General features: G+C 45.6%; 1 protein-coding gene across 3 annotated transcripts in view; it reads left to right on the plus strand.

Annotated features, from left to right (window-relative positions):
- LOC119390185 (calcium-transporting ATPase sarcoplasmic/endoplasmic reticulum type) overlaps positions 1–20,012 on the plus strand; it is a 139,802-nt gene that overhangs the window by 29,616 nt on the left and 90,174 nt on the right. Inside the window, exon 1 of one of the 3 annotated variants that reach the window (XM_037657743.2) lies at positions 7,020–7,409. The exons of 1 other annotated variant lie outside the window; for it this stretch is intronic. The gene's annotated coding sequence lies outside the window, so the exon portion shown is untranslated. Of the gene's footprint in view, positions 1–7,019; positions 7,410–20,012 lie in introns of those variants that run through there. One more of the 3 variants, XM_049414688.1, reaches the window with a different exon arrangement.

The following is a 20,012-nucleotide window of genomic DNA, read 5'->3' on the forward strand; positions in this document are numbered from 1 at the left end:
AACGCGTGAAAGGGAGAAGGACAGCGTAGTAGCCAGATAGGATACGAGCCATAGCGCGGAGACTCCAGATTAACTTTGACCACCTGGGATTCTTTAACGTGCACCTGAATCTAAATACACGGGTGTTTTTTGCTTTGTTTTTTTCACCTCGATCGCTCAGAAATACGGCAGCCTTGATCGGTCATCGAACCCACGCCCTCGAGCTGAACAGCTAGGCGCCACAGCCACCAAGCCCTCACACGGAGTCTGTCCACGAAATTCTACCAAACTGCTCAGCTTTCAGTCTCATTATGTTTCAGTTCTGTTAAATCAGTCAAACTTTCCCGCCGGTCCTTCAATCACTTTTCGAAACATCGGTCATAGATTACGAACAAAATCGAAACCGTTTGTATCACTTGTTGAGATGAGAAGCGCCGCCGTTAAGCGCCCGTCGAACAGCCCACAAACGAGACGCGCGTGCTTTTCAGCTGCACGCTGTTTGCGCACCGTCGAAGTTAAAACGAGTCTCTTCGGGTGGTTTTGTTAAACGAGGAATCCATCTGGTCGGACCTTTCCGTCTTCAACGTTTACACAATTAGTCGGATGGCTTTTCTGCTTCGTTTTGTTGCGTATGCTTCTCTTCTGCACCCACGCGCGTTTTTAGTTGTTTTATGTTTACTGTCGGTGGAGTCCCGTGTATACGCGTGTATACTCCGCACTACGATGGCAGTGTGTAAACACCCGTTATGTACTGCTACTCTTTCTGGTTTTGAATTCATTTTGACATCGGCAGTTGATCTCACGCCTCGGGTTCGCTTTTCACACTTGCTCACTTTACAGTACTGCCTCGGGATTAATGAATATTCTCAAGGACAACCATGTGCTGTCGATATCGTCGATGCCATTCTCTACGCAGTGTCTAGCTGGGCAGCACTGTTATGACGTAGGAACAAAATCCTAGTTTCTTTTTTTTCTGAATGACGATTACAACGCGATATTTCTCAAGAACGCTGATACACAAAGGAGGAGGCACGAAAAAATATAAATAGTGAGCGTGAGTCAAGAAAAAAAATGAAGAAAGAATTTCTAGCATAATGATTATGTCAGCATTAGCAAAAGAAATGCATTTCACAGAAATGCGATCCATCTATTCAAGGGTGATCTCCCAATCCCCCCTCTGGTTACGCCAGTGTATAGTGGGCAGTCCAAGCAATGACTGAGCTACGCCACGTCTTTTACACAACAACATTCTATTCCTTGCATAAAGCAAAGTGTCTCTCGGTGTCATCACTCTCCACGCACTAAGAAAAAATGCATGAATGAATGAATGAATGAATGAATGAATGAATGAAATCTTGCCTGAACCGACTCTCCGACTGTCACATTCTGAATTCGCGAAGTTGTCGTTTGTCACCGCGTTCGCAGCTCCGAAGCAATAACTTTTCGAGCAGTGAAGAGAGAGAGAGATAAACATTTTAATGAAGCTGGAGATGTTTGCCTGGCTGTTCGCCTGACATGCTACTCCAGGTGCTGAGTGACGATTATGATATATACAGTGATAACCGCATAACACATACAGTCACACAAGTTTACAAAGTTTCGTTCAGGCTCGTGGCCCGCAAGAAATTCAAAGAGACGGGTGCATGTGGCATTCGAAGTTATACGGTAGTCGCTCTGGTTTCTCTGTTGCTTTGCGCCACTACAACGGAGAACAATGGCTGAGTTTCGCGCCCCTCGTTCCAAAAACTGCACCCAGTAATAAAAAAACGAATATCGAACAAAGAAATAAACATGGGGGCGGGTACAGCGATGTGTTTACCTTCGGACGTCCGGCTCAACGTGCCTCTGTCTCGCCACGGTCCTCGCTTCCCCTCTCTCTCTCTCTCTCTCTCTCTCTTTAAACAGAAGACACGGAAACCTGGTTTCAAACACTTCCGCTGACGTTTGCTTTATACCCCCCCCCCCTCCCTTCCCCCTGCGCCCCGCCCTTTACCGGTTGCTAGCTAAACGCTCAACGGGTCTCGCGCATTCGTTCTTACAATCTTTCTTTCTTTCGTACACTTACACAATTTCGTTCCCAATGATCTGCCCTCAAACCTTGGCTACTTAAAGAAGCAAGGCAAGAACAGCCTCCCACGACTACCTAAGTTTTTCGTTTTTCTTTTTTTTTTTTCTCGTTAGTAGAACGTGCAGCCTGGCGCAGCGGGTGCTCCGTGCATACGGGAGAAGCTCCAGTGAGCGAGCAAGAATATTTGGGAGAGCGCTGGGGGGGAGGGTTCTGCTTTTTATATCTTCGGCAACGTTTTAGTGCACTCGCGAATAACTCTTTTTTTACTTCTTGCGCTCGTTGACTGGATGTATATGCAGCCGTCGAGATCACTCAATCTTCCTCTCCAAGCCCTTGAGATTTTTCGGAGTCTGCTTCTCCTTCTTTTCTACACATATTTTCCTTATTTGCTTCCCATATTTGCTTATTATCTTCCGTTCTTTCGCTTTGCATTTTTTTTTTACTTTAGGTGTGTCTTCCACCCTTACCTATTTTGTTTCTACATCTCTCTACAGAATACATTATTTGCGCTTTCATTATTCTCTGCCCGCTGGCTTCGCTTCTTCTTTCGTTAGCGTTTATCTTCTTTACTATACGACGTCGTTTTTCTTGCGCCGATTGTATTATACCTTTTTACGTACGCGATTCTCTCTTTCTTCTTTCCTTAAGCTTTCCTTTCTTTCCTTAAGGATGGGTTGGAAGGGAGGATGCGGCGGGGTGCGATCGTCCTTGAGGTTCTGACCTTGAGTCACATCCGAGGCTTAGCGAAGACGACTCCGCGAAGGACTGCGGTTTGCAAACGACTCGCAAACGAGATGAGAAGGGGAGTCGCGCGTGCGCTGAGTAATCCGTGGTACGGAATGGCATACTAAAAGAGACAGCACGTTGATTGGGACATAGACGACGACGAAAGAGTTGCATCAAAGAAAGAAAAATGGCGGTACGAGTGGAAGCCAAAGGGGGAGAGTTTTGGACGAGCAAAGAAACAGAGAAAAGACCACGGCCTCTAGAGCGACCCTTGTTGCTTTAGTATCGCTGATAGCGGGTCCCCCCCATTCGTGGCAGACCGGTGCTTAATGGAGGACGAACGAAAATAACCAACCCGGCGGCACCCTTTTGTGTCTTCAGCGCCGGCGGAGAACAATGTCGCTTCGGCTATTGTTAAGTAGACTGAAAAGCTTAGCGCGACAAAATCTTCGGGTCGGGAAGAAAGTCGACATAACCTCGGATTTAAACTTGTTTTGTTTCGCTCTACGTGGGTACACAGCAGTCCCGTTTGGGTCTGTGCCAGGAGCGGAAGTCGTGTACAAGCAAAAAAAAATAAAATAAAATAAAATAAAGCGAGGAAATTACCGCAGCTGCAATAACACGCGCGAAAGTAACGTGGGAGCAAAGGGCATTCAATCGGGCTGTTAATTATGGGGGACAGTGTAGATATAAAAGATGGCCCTTCATATTCGCCGTTACGGTTCCTAATTACCAAAAATTTATGAAAAAAATTTCGACTAGGAACTATAGCAAATGCGCATGGGAAATATTTTCCTGGGAATGACGATGATCTCGGCATGTCCTTAAAGAAAAATATCAATAATAATAATAATAATAATAATAATAATAATAATAATAATAATAATAATAATAATAATAATAATAATAATAATAATAATAATAATAATAATAATAATAATAATAATAATAATGAAACATTCATGGACGGAACGAGAATAAAAGCGGCTGCCCACTCTGATGATGAACTTCATTTTCAAAATTTCAGTATGTGTGGTAAAGTTAAATTAAAAGGAAATTAATAAGTCAAGATTAAAATTTCTCGGAACGTAACGAAACTCTTAGCAAAGTTCATAATGTCCGCCAGTCACTACTCTGAATTTCGCTCAGTAAATATATATATATATATATATATATATATATATATATATATATATATATATATATATATATATATATATATATATATATATATATATATATATATATATATATATATATATATATATATATATATATTTCTTTTCGAATACCTTCTATATTTAGAAATGGCAGGTATACAGTTCCGAAAAAAATATATATAGGACGCAATACCCGTAGTTTTGACGTCGTCAATAAATCCGTAACCGTTTTCTCCGAAGGAACTTGAAAATGATGCGGTTCCAACTGGGGCGATATTTAGCGCGGTTGTTTATGTGGGAAAATGACACCACGTCAGCGCCGAACTGAGGCGCCTCTGGCAAAAACGAGCTCCTCAAAACCGCGCAACGTTAGCGCAACCGCTTAGTCCAGCTCGGCCCACAAATCACCGCTGTCGTCAGTCCCGTCCTGTTTGTTTGTGCACCGCCCGATGCGGGTCCCTGCCTCCTCCTCGGGCTGCTACACAGTGGCAGATACGAATGCCTCACGGTGCGCACTCTCCCACAGTTCGAGATTGATCAATAGCACTCGGGTTAGGGAACGTGCGAACGAATGGAAGAAAGAGTCACCCAGGAACTGCCTATTATGGTTGTCCGAGTGTAAGCGCATAGTCGAACGATTCTAAAGAAAAAAAATCACAGGGTCCCTTATACATTCAGCTAAGACGACTCCTAGGTGAAAGCCACTTTTTTTTTCTTTGCAGTCGATGCATTGATTATACCTCGCCACCTTTCGAAAGCTTTTTGCACATAGCATGGTTTTGCACTGCCTCCTTAATCGGCCCACCTTTGACCAAGCTACGATGTCACGTGATTACGTCCTCATGTGGCCTGAAGTGACAGTGGCGTCATTATGACGTCATAGAAACGTCACGGATTTTTGCGATCTGTGACGTCGCGATGACGCCATAAGGTGACATTATCGCATGATGATGATTTTTGCATCACTCATGTTGCCCCGACGCCGCGGACGCCGACGCCGACGGTCAATTTTCGCGTTTAATGTGGCATCTAAGGCTTTCGCCTTAAAAGAAAAAAAAGAAAGAAAAGGAAAAGCGCCGAAAGCGTTCGATGCACAGCTTAGCTCCGCTCGTATACTTGACGGGTTCAAAAAGTGCGGCAATCGATTCGTGAGGCAATAACCTTCGCTATACTGAGGTCATTCGATGATTTCTTAGAAAAGTGTTGCAGCGCCGCTTTCAAGAAGTGATTGCGCTCGAAAGCGTGCATTTGTTGGTTGCAGTGCATATTTCGTTAGCGTTTGTGGTCTTCGTAGCGTCATCCTGCAGAAAAGATGGCTACGCCCACTCAGACTGTGGTCCTTATAACAACATCCTTTGCGAGAGATGCTATAGCGGAGAGCAACACGTTAATTTCCTCGACTCGAGGTTATTTTACTGGCGCCTAAAGTTTACGCGAACGCTTATTTCACTACTACCTCGTCATATGTGACCACCGCGACCAGTTAATAAAACCGCAACCTCAAGCATCATCGCTGGTAGCGGGACCCATTGTACCGCGGTTGCGACGCATTCGGTCACTTTGTCGGGACGTCGGCGTCCACGCGATCGACGGCGCTGAACACCCAGAGTTAAGTTGTTGCGAAATGTTTCTGAACACGTCGTCTATCCATGTGCGCACATGCGTTTGCTGTGTCGTGCGTGGATAGGAACTCGCTCAAGCTTCCATTCTAACGCGTCGGCTGCGTCGTGCAAAAAGACGTGATAAATCTAATCTCATCGCACGAGGGTTTGCTCTTATCCCACCGCGGTGCCTGCATCTGTCATTTTCTCGGCTGATAAAGGTCCGGAGCTTTCCGAATTGCTTGACGCGCGTTTTTGAGAAACTGATAACTGGAACGGTGATTGCATTTTTTTTATTTGAACTCAGGGAGGGATACTTAAAAAAGTGCTTTGGACAGCAAGGACGATAGGCAACATAATTAGTGTACTTACAGGATGAAAGACATCTGAAAGCGACATTGTTACTGTTGTAAAGGAATCAAACTGGAACCAAAGTTTTAAACAATGCACGTATGACCTTCGTTTGTTTGCACAGAAGCTGTACAAATGCTGCACAGATGAAAAGTAGCCTTCTAATCTCGTGTGAGTTTTATGTCGGCTTGCAACATGTCTCAAGCGATGGCCTCGAAGTTGCACCTTTGCTTGAGAAATTGGCTATAGACTTAAATATATATGACCTTGCTGCTTGCAAATTATGTACCCGGTCTCTAAGCCACGTATGGAAAGACTGCTAGCGTGGAACGCAAGCAGAATGTACTCCTGCGGAGCGCAACCTCAGGCGCATGCACCAAGGTGAACACAGCGGTGCTTCCACTCCATGGTGCGTGTCGATCCCACAGCCGCGGCGCGCTGTGGGGAGCGCGCATTCATTTTGTTTGCCTTGGGACCTGAGCGGTTCCCAAATCTCCACTTCTAATCTCACTCGGCGCGCTCTTAAAATAAGAACCGCAGCAGCCGAGGTGCATCTCTGGCGGCGTTCCTCCTCCAGCCTCCGGTCTAAAATTAAAAGTCGACCCGCCGATGGAACGTCAGCGACCATACCCTTTCCCCGACCCACTCTTATTGTGACCTCCGAGATTTTTACGCATCCAGGGATACGCGTATAATCACGGAGGCCGTGTCCTAATACATGAACTTGCAACCTTGGCTTTTAGATGGCGCCACGAGTTATGACATCGACTACAGAACGCCGGTGGCGACAAAGTTGCAAATAACGGTCCTCCCCCGTAGCATCCTCATTGGGCGTTCGAGCGGGACAGGGCGGCGTCATTTGATGCGTCCAATTTTTCGAACAATGCAATCGGGCCCAGCGTTCTGGAACCGAGCCGACCTTGAAAGTTGAAACGCTTGACGGAGTGCTGCTGTGTAACTTCGCTAGTACACAGAAAGCGTTGAGGCTGTCGGCTCCTACCCGCTGTACCTACGGCGCCGGCCGCTAAGCCGCGCTAGCGGCGCTACGCGAGTTGAGGCGCTCGCCACCAGATGGCGACACGGCTGTCGCTATATATTGCACCCGTGGCGGCAGCTCTGGCGCTGTGACCTCCCGCAGCAGGTATACGAAAGACCTGTGGGGAAAAGGATCCTCAACGCGGACGATGTCCTCCTATTCGCCGAAGTCGACTTCGATCTAGCCAACTTGGGACTCCTTGTGTTAGGTTGTGTGTGTTTCGTTTCTGCAGGATTAATTCCGCGTGCGCTACTGCTACTTTGGCATTTTTAATTTTTTTTAAATCCTGTGGGGGAACGAGACAGCGGAGTGTTAGCCTCCATCCGTGCTACCGGGACCTGTTGCCTGCTCCAATAGCAATTTTTGTTTTGTTTTGTTTTTTCCTTCGTACGCCAGCCATACGACAAGTACTCCACCAGCTGTGTTGTGTGCTCCGAAATCCTGGGAACGGATACAGAATCGACTTCGGCTGTCGTCTGCTTCGAAGGGTGAGCGCATTTTGCGACCACGTCGTCTGCTTTGCCGCACAAGGCAAAGCAGCTTTCTCCGATGCTGATAGGTCTATTTAAATTTCTCTCTCGCTGCGTCGCGTCTTGCGATGTTCTTTTGTCGCAGCAAATCGCACCACATATTGATTCACTAGGCGTGTGACGCGCACATATCGACAGAACTTTGACGAACGTAGTTTACGTAGAAATCAACACGATGTGACTGATGCCAGTTCCATTGCTGCCTCTACATAGTCCCAAGTATGGTCTTTCTCACTGAGATATCTCTGAAGAATTAGCTGTCTTTGCTACGAAAACCTTATCAGGTTGTTCGGGTTATTCCGAAGGTTAACCTGATACGGCTAATATGGCAGGTCATTTGAGAATAACCTACCAGGTTATTCATAAAGACTGCCGTAATATCGTTCATTTCATGTCGAGATCTATTATGTATAAACATCGCTTCTATGATAACTGTGGCTTTTCAGCCATGCAGCTGCGCAATCACCGGTACACTCAAAGCCGATAACGGTGAGGCCAGCTTAATTATATGCTATAAGCCTGAATGATACAGTAAGATTAATTTAACCGGCAACCTTTTGATTTAAGGCTCCTTCATTGGGTGACCGGGTTTGGATAGCGCACGTGTACAGCGTAAGAAAACCACCCCCTTCGAGACACGCCGATAACGGGACAAAGCAACGCTGCTCAAAGTGCTTGCCTTATCTCACGGGAACCCTCAGTCGTCGTTTGCGTGCCAAAAAAAGGAGAAAGATAAAAAAAATCGGAGTGCCAGCAACGGCGTCAGAGTCGCGCAACTCTCCTTTCAGCGGGAGATCCAGGGGCCCTTATCGGAAGAATCCTTTTGTGGCTGTTATCTCGGTTCGCGTACGCTCACACGTTGTTACGTCTTCGATAACCTGGATGTAAGCGCAATCAGGCCAACGACCAATGCTGGAATTCATGACCTATAACGCGTGGACCGAGGCTCTCTGACGCAAACAATAATGTGTATAGCGATAATTTATTAGAACAAAAAATAGAACGCGCTGAATAGCTGTTTAGTTCGTAAAGTTGTACAAACGATCCACCATTAAGAGTTATTTTACAGAGGAAAGAAGGGAAAACTGTCGAAAATGTGCTGTTAAGAGTGGTAACTAAACAGCGCTTGAACATTGCTTGTAAGACGTGGTATATCTTGAACAAAGCTCAACTAAACAATGCCAATTAAGTAAGGTTCCACGAATTAGCAGCAAACGAAGCAACTTTTTGAGACTTGGTTTCTAGATAAGAGTTCGTATTCCTATACCGGGGAGCAGCAGGCGTAGAATGCCTTAAGTCCAAGTGTTCATTAGAAAAAATACATCACGACTCGACATCTAAAAGTAAAAAGCTTGCCCACAGACCTTTCTGATAGAGACACTAAAACGTCCGTTATATCTGTTATCCTTAATTACGTCGCTTCACTCCAATAACGTGAAGTTCGGTAGCAAGGCGAAAGAAAAAAACAAAGAATGTCCTGGCCCGGAGTTTCGTCCCTCGGGTCACCCTGAAAACGGTACCGGTCACAAGCAGACGACGGCTGAGTCGCAGCCAAAGGCGGGGCGCATGCGCACCAGCGTCCCTAAGCGCGTGCACGGACATTGCAGGGCCGGCCCAATAAAGCCTCGCCAAGGACTCTCTGAGCACCTGCTAAATTTAGCCGGCGGCTGCAAAGCTCTCCGGCAACGCGGGCCAAGTTTTAAAGACCCGCGGCCCGGGAACGGCGTATGGCCGCGCTTAACGTTCAAACCGAGGCTTAGGCAATAACTGCCGCTTTGGCTGAGACAAAGAGAAAACACGCTCACGCGTGCGGCGCTCATTTCTTTATTGGTATTATTTACCGGTTCGTTGATGAAACGGTCGTAGAGTTTGTTGTCACAAGTCAGACCGTCTGGGTCCCCGCTTTGCCCCAGCCGCTTTGTTATACTCTAGTCGAGATCTGGGTTGCGTTATTTGAGGGAAGGGTAGAGCTATGTAAAACACTGCTATCGTCAGACCCGACACGCCGGTCTATTTTACGGGTTCGGAACCGGAAACGACGTTTGAAGGAAACATGGTCCTTGGGGACCAGCTCTGTACGTCTTACGCTTTATGCAAAACCGGCACTCCTTCATCGCGCTCGGCTAACGTATATATACTGTCCGTCGACGCCCGATTTTCTCACATGAATAACGAAATACGAATGTTTTACGTTTCCATCATGCAAGGCAAGGCTGTGCCCAAGCGCAGCTCGCTTTCCTTTCACTTACGATTTTCACTCTTCACTTAGCCAGTATTGGCGAAAAATTCCTTAGCTGCAGAAGTGCAGCTAAAGAACACAGGTGCCAACTGACCTTCCAGCTTTCGCTGTGACTGTGCTGCGCTTTCCGCGCAGGCCTGGCGTTTTTTTTTTTTTTCGCACTCACTGCAAGTTGTAGCTCCGCCAAGCGGCAGAATGGAGATAAAACATTCATTCATTCATTCAGCCAATCAATATCAGCGATGGCAGTCAGCCGAGTGTCAAAACGTACTCTTGAACGAAATGAGTTCGTGAATTCAATTCTTACCTCTTTGAAACGATTGGGTGACGACTTCACGTTTTTAATCTACATGACAACAAAACGAAATGGTGTAACTACAGATGCGCAGAAAGATAGCGGCTGATGAATTATAGCTCGGAATGGTCTCTATTTGTTTCTGACAGTACTTCAGCAGCATATTCACTCTATACTTCGCACTATCTGGCCTGTCTTAGCGCAAATGAAGATCCCCCAACGTCTGGCATGTTACTATTACATTACATGCAAACACGGATTACTTCAAAAATTGTTGGCTTTGCTCTATACCTGCGGTGTCAAAAGAGGGGGTGAGTTTGGAGGTAGTAGTGTACATACCCGTTTTCCAAAGCTGTGCTCGCAATAGTACAGACGTACTTGGTACTTCAGAATCTTAAATTTATCAGCATAGCCCGAGAAGTGTCTACATAACAACCACGCGAAGCCAAAAGACAAGCAGCCTGGGAAAGCATCGTGAAAATTAGCTGTTATACTTAACTGAAACGTACAACCGACAACTCGCCGCAGGTCGTAATTTGCGGGCTACCTTTTCGTACAGGTCCTTTTTTTTATTAATAATTCTTCGATTCGTTTAACTATGACTGATAGTTTATCCCATGTTTTCCCCGCCTTCGTCATCGGTTGGCATCGCCTGTCTGTAGCTAAGGAAAAAAAAAAACATTCGAGACTCATGACTCATCTTTGTTATTATTTCCAAGGAATTGCTTTATTGCGATAATCCGTAGCTTATTAATCATCGCAAATTGCAAGTACTGGCCGTGAGACGCCATCAGTGACTGCTGGCACCAACGTACATGCTGTAAGAAAACGCATGAAGCAATCACGCGGTGGAGATCAGTCATAGAGGATAACAAAGATGAATTGATTACCGGCTATTGAAGAACGCGAGAATGGAACAGAAGTGCTCGTGAAGGACTCTGGTGAAGTGACCTCTTACGGCGTTCTTTTAGTGCCACCAGTGATTTCCGCACGTTCATAAACCTAACTCTTCTGCTTTCCATCAGCATTTATTTCTCGTCTTTTTAATATCGAGACGACAGGCAGCCGCCAGATATATATACAGAAGCAACCGGGGTCGATTTCATCCAAATAATTTAGCTTTTACGATGAGATCACCTAATGTATTAGACGAGCAAATCCAACACTCCGCATAAAACTGGTTCAAAAGAGGTCACAGTAAATCTTAAACTTCTTCGACGTAACCTGCTTGTTTTTCAAGAGAAAAAACAGTACATTAAAGCGAGCCTACTGACCCATCCGTTCCTCTTTCAATACTGGTCGTAAAATTGAACGTACCCTTTGCCACGACTGCTCGGTATAGTAAAGGCCAACGACTCCAGCTCTGGGTTCAGTTCGTTATCATCGTCTTATATGCCGCCCAACTATCACGCGAAAGAAAAGAAAATGGAACGGCTGAGACGAGACAATACGCTCGATAAAACTTCTATGTAGATTACCTAATAAAATATGGGCGTCTCACTTGGGCTCGTTTGAAGCAGCGAGTTCAAACTCGGTCACAAACCTACATCAAACTTATCGACCTATATGCTTTGTTCTGTAAGAAGGTCCGGGCGAGTCAGTGAAAAAAAAAATACAGAACAGTATGTCAAGTGAGCCTTCATGGTCTCAGGATTTAAGGAGGCAAGGCTAAAAATCGAGAGAAGTAAATTTTTGACGTTTATTGGGCCAAAAAACCGCGATATGATTACGAGGCACGCCCTATAGGGGGAGTCTCTGAATTAATTTTAACCGACCGGTGTTCCTCGACGGACACTTAAATCACAAAATACCTGCGGCAAAGCTACGCGCGAAAGAACAAGCAGTCACAGTAAAAGTGACGTCCCGATAGCGCTTAGGAGCCACTTCGTTCGTTAAAAAGAACGTTTCCTGTCCGACATGAAGTCGGAGTTCAATGTATCAGTAATGGATGCATAAAAATGTACACAGACAGGCAAGCCATATCAATCTGAAATCGTTTACTGTTCTTCAATTCGCTTTTCATGCTCAGAAACCCAGTTGACGGAATTTAATGATTTGAAAAGGTTACAATGCACCTAATGCACGCATAAAAGAGAACCTCTGAACGAGCTTGGCAGGTCAATCGCATTCTGCACAGCGCTGGTGTGCTCACAGAGAGAGAGAGAGGGAGGGAAGGAGGTGGGGAGTGCAAGGCTAGGAAAGTAAAGCGTATCTATACCATGCGGCTACCCTGCAGTGTGCAACTGAAGTATGAGAAGACAGTGGAATAGTTCGTAGAACGGACGGATACACACGTGTCATTTACATAGCTCATATTAATCTCAAGCCGTTACATAGACTGGCGCATGTAAAAAAAAAATGTCGCGGCAGCGCTTTTACGGCCTTGCGCATCGCAGACGCACGAGGTCACGTTCTGAGGGTCTTCTCTACGGATATTATATCACTACGTGTCCTTTGTGGCCAATTTTAATAAAACTCTGAGCTTATGAACCGAGGCATTTTTGACAATTTTTTTTTTCGCGTGGCCTTTCAGAGCATGACAGTGGCACATGGGTAGAGGCGCTATGTAACGTCGAACGTTGCGCGAAATTAAAAGCCGCGGGGGATCGTGCTCATGTGTGTGGTTTCGCCGCAGTTTTCTTTTTTTTTGTTGTTTTTTTAGTGATGACCGCGCATATGAAGGATAAATGAAAGTCACATAAAGGGGGCTCCTAACTTGGCTCCGTGTTGAACATTTTCCTCCATGGTATTATCTATAAATAACGGGCATTGCCGAAACCTCCGGCGGTGTTTCGTTTACGTCGCTGTAAAACAAAACAGCTGTCGTGCGCTGTAGTGTACATGTGGAATCCAGTGACGCGCAGCCATAGTCCGCCACGCGATCAAAGCGAGCATAGGGGGAAAGAAAGGCAAAATAACGGCAAACTTCGTATTCACAGACTCAAAAGCGGCCTTTCAGAGGATGTGTAACATGAATATACAGCTCGTAACCCATACTGCGTGACCGGAGGCATTGGTATGGGTTACGACAGGCAAGCCGTATCAATCTGAAATCGTTCACTGTTCTTCAATTCACTTTCCGTGCTCAGAAACCCAGTTGACGGGATTTAATGAGTTGAAAAGATCAGATATATCCGTTGTATCCGTTGGCTACATGGATGCTACAGCTAGGCGCGTGCTGTAGGTTATTTTACGTGTAGTTAGGTTAACTTATGAGCCATCATTGCCACCAAAGATACAGACACACAGAAAGCTGTGACAAAACGATAGCAAGAGTAGTTAGGTTAAATAGTTTAGAAAGTTATGTTAATTTAGCCTGTTGTTTCTATGTTAGCCTTCAGAAGACAACGAAGGAAAGATATTTTCTCGTTTTTCAGAGTACCGAGTGACGATCTTGTTTTTCTTCCAAGCACTTCCGGCCTAGCACTTGCGGCTTTCCGAATATTCAGAAGCAGTTTTATAAAAAAATACAACTGGTACGAAATTGGTGGTTCTGTATCAAGTTAAGGATTATGTTGGGTACACGTAATAGCGGAGCATAATTTTACTTGAGATAAGGGTCAATTGGCTGTCGGGATAACTAATGAAAATTAATTGAATGAGCTGATCGAAAGAGCAGACGGTTTTCTTGTGAGCAGCTGCGATCGTTGCGGCAGCTGGCGGAGCAGATCTCAACTACGCGCTTCTGTCTACGTGGCCTCCGAGATCCGCTTCGGCAGCGCGACGAAACACGAGTTTAACCCAAGGAATAGTCCAGGGCATAAGAACGCCGACCTGCGAGTGCCACTACCAGGCACCTATAGGTCAAGGATTATGGTCGTCTACCATTTCTGTTTCGTCTGATGCCTATCGGTCCCGCTTGAAATTCCAAACCCATATCTATAGGCCACGCGAGACACCACGCCACAGCCCGTATCTTGGCCGCGTGGTCACGCCACAAGTCCTTCGAGGAGGACGAAACGCTTTCAGTGTCTATTGTGTTTTTATATGTGTGTATCGTTAACACACAGGAAATAACGCCACATTCCGCTGCTTTTAGAGATATTGCTTTCCTCCCGTAGACACAGATCTGCGAGATAACTAGCCAATCTTGACACTGGAGTCAAGTTCCCTGACAATCGATGGTCGTTAGCGTAGCGTCAGAGATTTCCTCCTTAATTTGAGGTTATAGCCTTGGCATATTAGCCAGGTATGATTAGGCACGAAACGAATCGATTGCTGATAAGCACCTACGAGTAAGTCCCTCTATATGCCTTCGCATCACTTACGAAAAATCGGGCCCTTCGGTTACCGTATTTCTCGTTCTTCACTTCGCGTATTACATACATTCGGCGACCTAAATGTGCCACGCATTTTCTTGATGTGCGCCGGCATATGTGACCACTCGTGACGAATTGAATGAGGCACGCTGCATTCAAGTGACCTGTGCGTCTATAATGTGAACTTATCTCCTTCTTCTCGTCTTTCAACTTTCTTTCCTAGTACAGTATAGTCAACCGGGATGTGCCCGGTTCGGTAACTCTGGTTTTCCCTACCACTCCGTGCTTAGATTTCTCTATCTGTAAAAGTACAATAAATGGCGACCAGGGGCGTAGTCAGGAATTTCTTTTTTTTTTGGGGGGGGGGGGGGTTTCAACCATACTTTCTGTATGTTCGTGCGTGCGTTTGTATGTGCGCGTGTATATGCACGCAAGCAAAACTGAAAAATTTCGGGGGGGGGGGTTGAACCCCCCCCCCATGTCTACGCCCCTGATGGCGACGATCTATAAGTTTAGGCTGGCAAAGTGCTCTTTTAAAACTTTGTTGTATTTAGGCGATGTGTTATAAGCCGGTAAAATCAGCAATTTACTCCATTATATCGAAAGTTCGTTAAGTTCAAATTCAGCTAAAAATGCTAGAGGCACATGTACTGTGCCATGTCAGTGCACGCTGAAGTACACCAGTAGGTTGACATTCCCAGAGCCCTTAACTACGGCGTGTCTCATAACCATATCGTGGTTTTGGCACGTAACACCCCAGAAATTATTATTAGAACAGTCGTAACCGACTCTGAACGCTTTGCGGGATGATAAAGCTGAGCTAAACACGTGGCGAAACCCATTGCGATAATCGGACCGGCTAAAACGTCGCGTACGATTGCTCCCTTGCGATAACAACCACCTGGCATAGTATCTTTTTCTGTATTTTTTTTTCTTTTCTTGCTATCGTCAGTGCTTCGCGGCATAGAAGTTCACGGTCACTGGCGCATCTACGTACCCTTCTCTGTGGGCTGAAATGGCGCCACGGTTTCAACAACCGATAAGCTACTCTAAATATTTACCGGTCAATCAATGCAAGCGACTTCGTAATAAACAGCATGGCGATCGGGTCCAGATAAGCGGACCGTTTATCTGCAAATGTACTCCGTACGACAGCGGACTGAAACGACAGGAAGTGTACACAATTGGTGACGTTAGTCCAACGCTCATGTATACACTACGCGTCATCCACTACCTTTCGACTTTTGCCGCGAACGTATGAATGCCAGTAAGATCAGCTTAAGGCCGGTTCTTTAAGATTGCTCAAATGTTTTCTTGGGGCCTGTTGAATTCCACGGTCTAGCCACCTCGTGCCTTCGACTTTGGCTAACATCGTTTTACTTTCCGTCAATCCGGCAGTACACATTAAGTAAACCAATATCATCATCATCATCATCAGCAGCAGCAGCAGCAGCCTGACTGCGCAAGGTCAAAGGCCTCTCCCATGTTCCGCCAATCAACTCGGTCCTGTGCTTCCTGCAACCACGTTATACCGGCCAACTTCTTAATCTCATCTGCCTACCTAACTTTCTGTCTCCCCCTACGCGCTACATGCCCTGCCCATGTCTATTTCTTCTTGATTTCGACTAAGATGTCCTTAATACCCGCTTGTTCCCTGACCCACTCTGAACCAGTATAACGGAGTTATGACCTTCGTTTAGAAGGGAACGTTCGATTTTAATCTTATTTAAGGCCGAAATATTGGTGTGTCTCAAATTCCGGTGAACTCAGGCTCTACGTCCAGCAGTGCCAAAGCTCTAAGAGCATAGCTTTCAAACTTTTGTATTTCCGCAAGGTCCACGACTGGCGCTCATAAAACACCACATAAAAAAGCTAGAGCATTAACTAGGCGTTTTCGGGCTTACGTTTTCTTAATATTTCACAATTTTTGGAGGAAGAGCGCCCGTCGCTCTATTACCTAGTTACCTTGTGTGAACACTTTTAGTAGAACTGCGATATCTTTGTACTCCCAATCATAGAAAATAGCGTGCAACTTCACAGAACGTATTACGTCTTGGTTAGCCTGAACCGCTTGTTTCTCGCAGTTGTTTACACATCCCTCTCAGCGATACATATCGTTGCAAGCCAGCTACAGTGACACATATAGCACACGGCGCGCGGAAGTGAAGGCGTGGTACGACGTAACGTTGCGTTGGAACACTTGGAACAGAGCAATAAGCAACGAAACCGCTGCCGATGCCAGCGCCACGGGGCAAGCAGTGACGAAACTCGAGTGTCACGACGTCCTTTTCGCACAACCACTCTCTGAGCGTCGAGAGCGGTCGTTTGGCATCAAAACCAGCGAGGAACATAAACACGTCAGGCTCATCTTTGTTCACCACGCTCGAGCCAAAATGGGTTGGCCAGCCAGGGCAATTGGACAACAAAGCGTGACGACAACCACAACACACGCGTGAGCACACACATGCACATATGACATTGGTACACGGAAAAACAAACGCATGCCCACAAGGACACACGGAGACAAACACACGCAGAGACAGAGAGAGTTTAATATAGCTCACTTAGCGTGAGCCAGCCTGCTCACTTCGCAACTCGCGAAGAAGAAATAGACTTGAGAGTTTTACACGCAACAAGACGAATAAGCTGCGGTCGCACCGAAAGTGACACCTAATGGCCCCAGCTTGGCACTGTGTATGACTTGGAGCCGTAGAGTCCGCGAATGTTTGTGTTCGGCATGGATGAAGAGGGCCAGCCACAGAGGAGAAGTGTTTGTGACAACAGGAGCTTTCACTCGTTGCAGCTGTACAATGTCGCCAGTTCGGCCTTGCAACGGGGATCTTTGTTCCTTCCGCCTCATCAGCTTCACCTTTCCGGAGGTCGAGTTGCGACACTCTACTAAACTGGCGCGACACGTGTCTCATAACGGTCCTAAATGTGGAACAACCGCGCGATGTGTGTCCATCATACGAAGGCGGCTGCAATTACCGAGCGAGTCAGGAAAAGAAGTGGCAACGAGAGAGATGTAGCTCCTTGAAAATAGTGAGGTATACCTAAACCTGTTTTGTCGGTGCGTAAAACAACTGTCATGCAGATGTAGAGTATATAATTCACCTTCGGTAATTTACGTTTGTAATAAAATTGCACTTAGAAGCGGCACATAATAGACGCCATGCTACTGTATCTCACTCGTTACTTAGTTTCTTCCGCTTTTAGCTCGTCATGCTTTAACGTTCCGTTCGTCAGAAACTTAGATTTATCTATTGATTTACGGTGGTTATTATTAGCATTCAAGAAACCTCGTTACCAAGGCTCTAAGTCTCTTGCACGTTGAAACATTAGATTGACATTATGCAATGTAGATGTCGGGCTTGGTGTCGCGAAGGTTTTGTGTTCCGGGGTTTTTTTTTCTGTATTTTTTTTCTGCCCGCCGACTTGACGTTACGTCTTCTTTGAGCTTTGTTTCCAAACTGAGGCCGGAAAGTGTTCTAGCGTAGCAGATAGGACCGCGTAGACAGGAAGACCGTCTTCCTGTCTATGTGTTTCTCGCCTCTCTCTCTCTCTCTCTCTCTCTCTCCATCTGAGTTGGAGAAAGAGACGAGAGAAGGAAGGCGGGTTAACCAGACGCTCGTCCGGTTTTGTAACCCAGCTCTGGATGAAAGGAATAAATGGGGAAAAGAGGACGAGAATGAAAGAGAGAGGCGGAGAGAGCCCTAATCGCGCGCTTCTTAAAGAGGCACATCAAAAATACGCGCCATGCATACTGTGCCAAATACATTGCGCTCTGTGCGTCAATATGTTTGCGGTTTGTTGTGCCTATATTTGCCCTACGAGAACTCCTTACGATGTCACAACCGAGAGACAACATTGCAACTCTCAACTTATGCGGTCAGTCCACCAGCTAACAATAAGGTTCACGCGCAAGCTGCGAGACTTCAAATAGTTCGTGCTTTAGTGTCGCGATGCGTCCGAGTCATAGTGTTTTCAAAGCTCACCATGGTTAGTGTAACTAACACAAGGCTTTGTGACTTCCTTTCCAACTTAAGCTAAGCTAGAAGGCTTTCCAGTGGTCTGCGAATCTGGGTTTGAGGCCACCGTAACGAACAACTTCAACTTCTCAAACTCAAATTTTCGGTCAGCTCCTACAGCGGCAGCAGTAGCTGCTGTTCGAGACTTGGGCGAAGTTATATAGCATCGAAACTAGAAAAAAAAAATAAGAGTACACACGTGTAAACTGCCATGTTTCACGCTGAGATCGTAACCCACCTGCATCGGTGGGGATGTTGTGTAGGTAGCTTTTATAGAACGTAGTACATTTATTACAAAGCGCGAAATATCTTCGGGCAGAATGACCACGCCGTCCTGCGGTATTTTCCTTTGTTGCACGCACGCACGCACGCCAACGCAAGACGTCTGGCTTCTCCTGAGATATTAAAGCACTGCAATGAAGAAAACTCTACAGGTAAACGAGCAAACCAGCGCCGGGTATACGCTGCAAGTAGTTTGTATGGCTGGCTGGCCTAAAAATTCCGTAGTAAATGTAAATGTGACGCCACGCTACAAACCTTGTCGAACGCTAACGGCGCTCGGCGTAGTTTAGCACGAGGAAAATGAAAAAGGATATAGTTAACGTTGCAGCGGCCCCAGTGCATTTTTGCATGCGCGGGAAAGAGAGAAAGGATAAGGTTCAGCAAACAAAAATTACAAGAAAGAAGCACGTACCATGTAACGTAACTATTAAGAGCCATCCGCAACAAAAAAGTAAAGTAGCATATAATAGCGGCTCGGGCATGTGACACAGGTGTTCCGCAACCTGTTGCGCACGCGCCCTTAGCGACACAGGTTCCGCTCATTCGATCGGTAAGCGCTCTTGCGGCGGCCCAATTCGGCTTTTTTTTTTAAAGCGCATCGGGCAGGACAGAGACGAGACGCGCCAAGCGAGTGTCAGCTGCGAGGATGACGTCACTGAGCACAGATTGAGACGGATGTGGCTTAAAGCCGTGCATCCTGCACGCACGCGGAGGAGCTTCGGCGCAGCAGGCATGACGGGACGGTGTTGTTTACGCCGCTGGCGCGATGACGACAGTGCGCCAAACGACAGGAATTTCGAGGCCGACTCGCGGTGAAGCGTTCCCTGCGGCACAAAACTGTGCCTGCACAGCAGGGATCGGAGTTACACGACATTTCTCGAATATGTGAGCGGAAACTCAGTGGAGGTTTAGCGGTAAATGCGAGCAGAAACGCGCTGCCATTCTGTCGTTGTTTTTAATTAACCTTAACTATCTTGACAGCCAAGAGTTAGTCAGCACTACAGCCAATGCTAGCCAGCGTTAGAGAGTAATGACATATATATATATATATATATATATATATATATATATATATATATATATATATATATATATATATATAATATATATATATATATATATATATATATATATATATATATATATATATATATATATATATATGTATATATATATATATATATATATATATATATGTATATATATATATATATATATATATATATATATATATATATATATGTATATATATATATATATATATATATATATATATATGTATATATATATATATATATATATATATATATATAATCATGTGCGACAGATATAAAACAAGCAACAAACAAAATTCACCACAATACCGGAAGAAGTAGAGTTTTTTCAATGAGACCAGTGTCTAACACCGTTGTCACATGGTCACTTTTGATCGCGATCAGGCCTAATCCGTATCGTCTT

This window comes from Rhipicephalus sanguineus, chromosome 4 (genome assembly GCF_013339695.2).
Source record: "Rhipicephalus sanguineus isolate Rsan-2018 chromosome 4, BIME_Rsan_1.4, whole genome shotgun sequence".
Taxonomy (NCBI): Eukaryota; Metazoa; Arthropoda; class Arachnida; order Ixodida; family Ixodidae; genus Rhipicephalus; species Rhipicephalus sanguineus.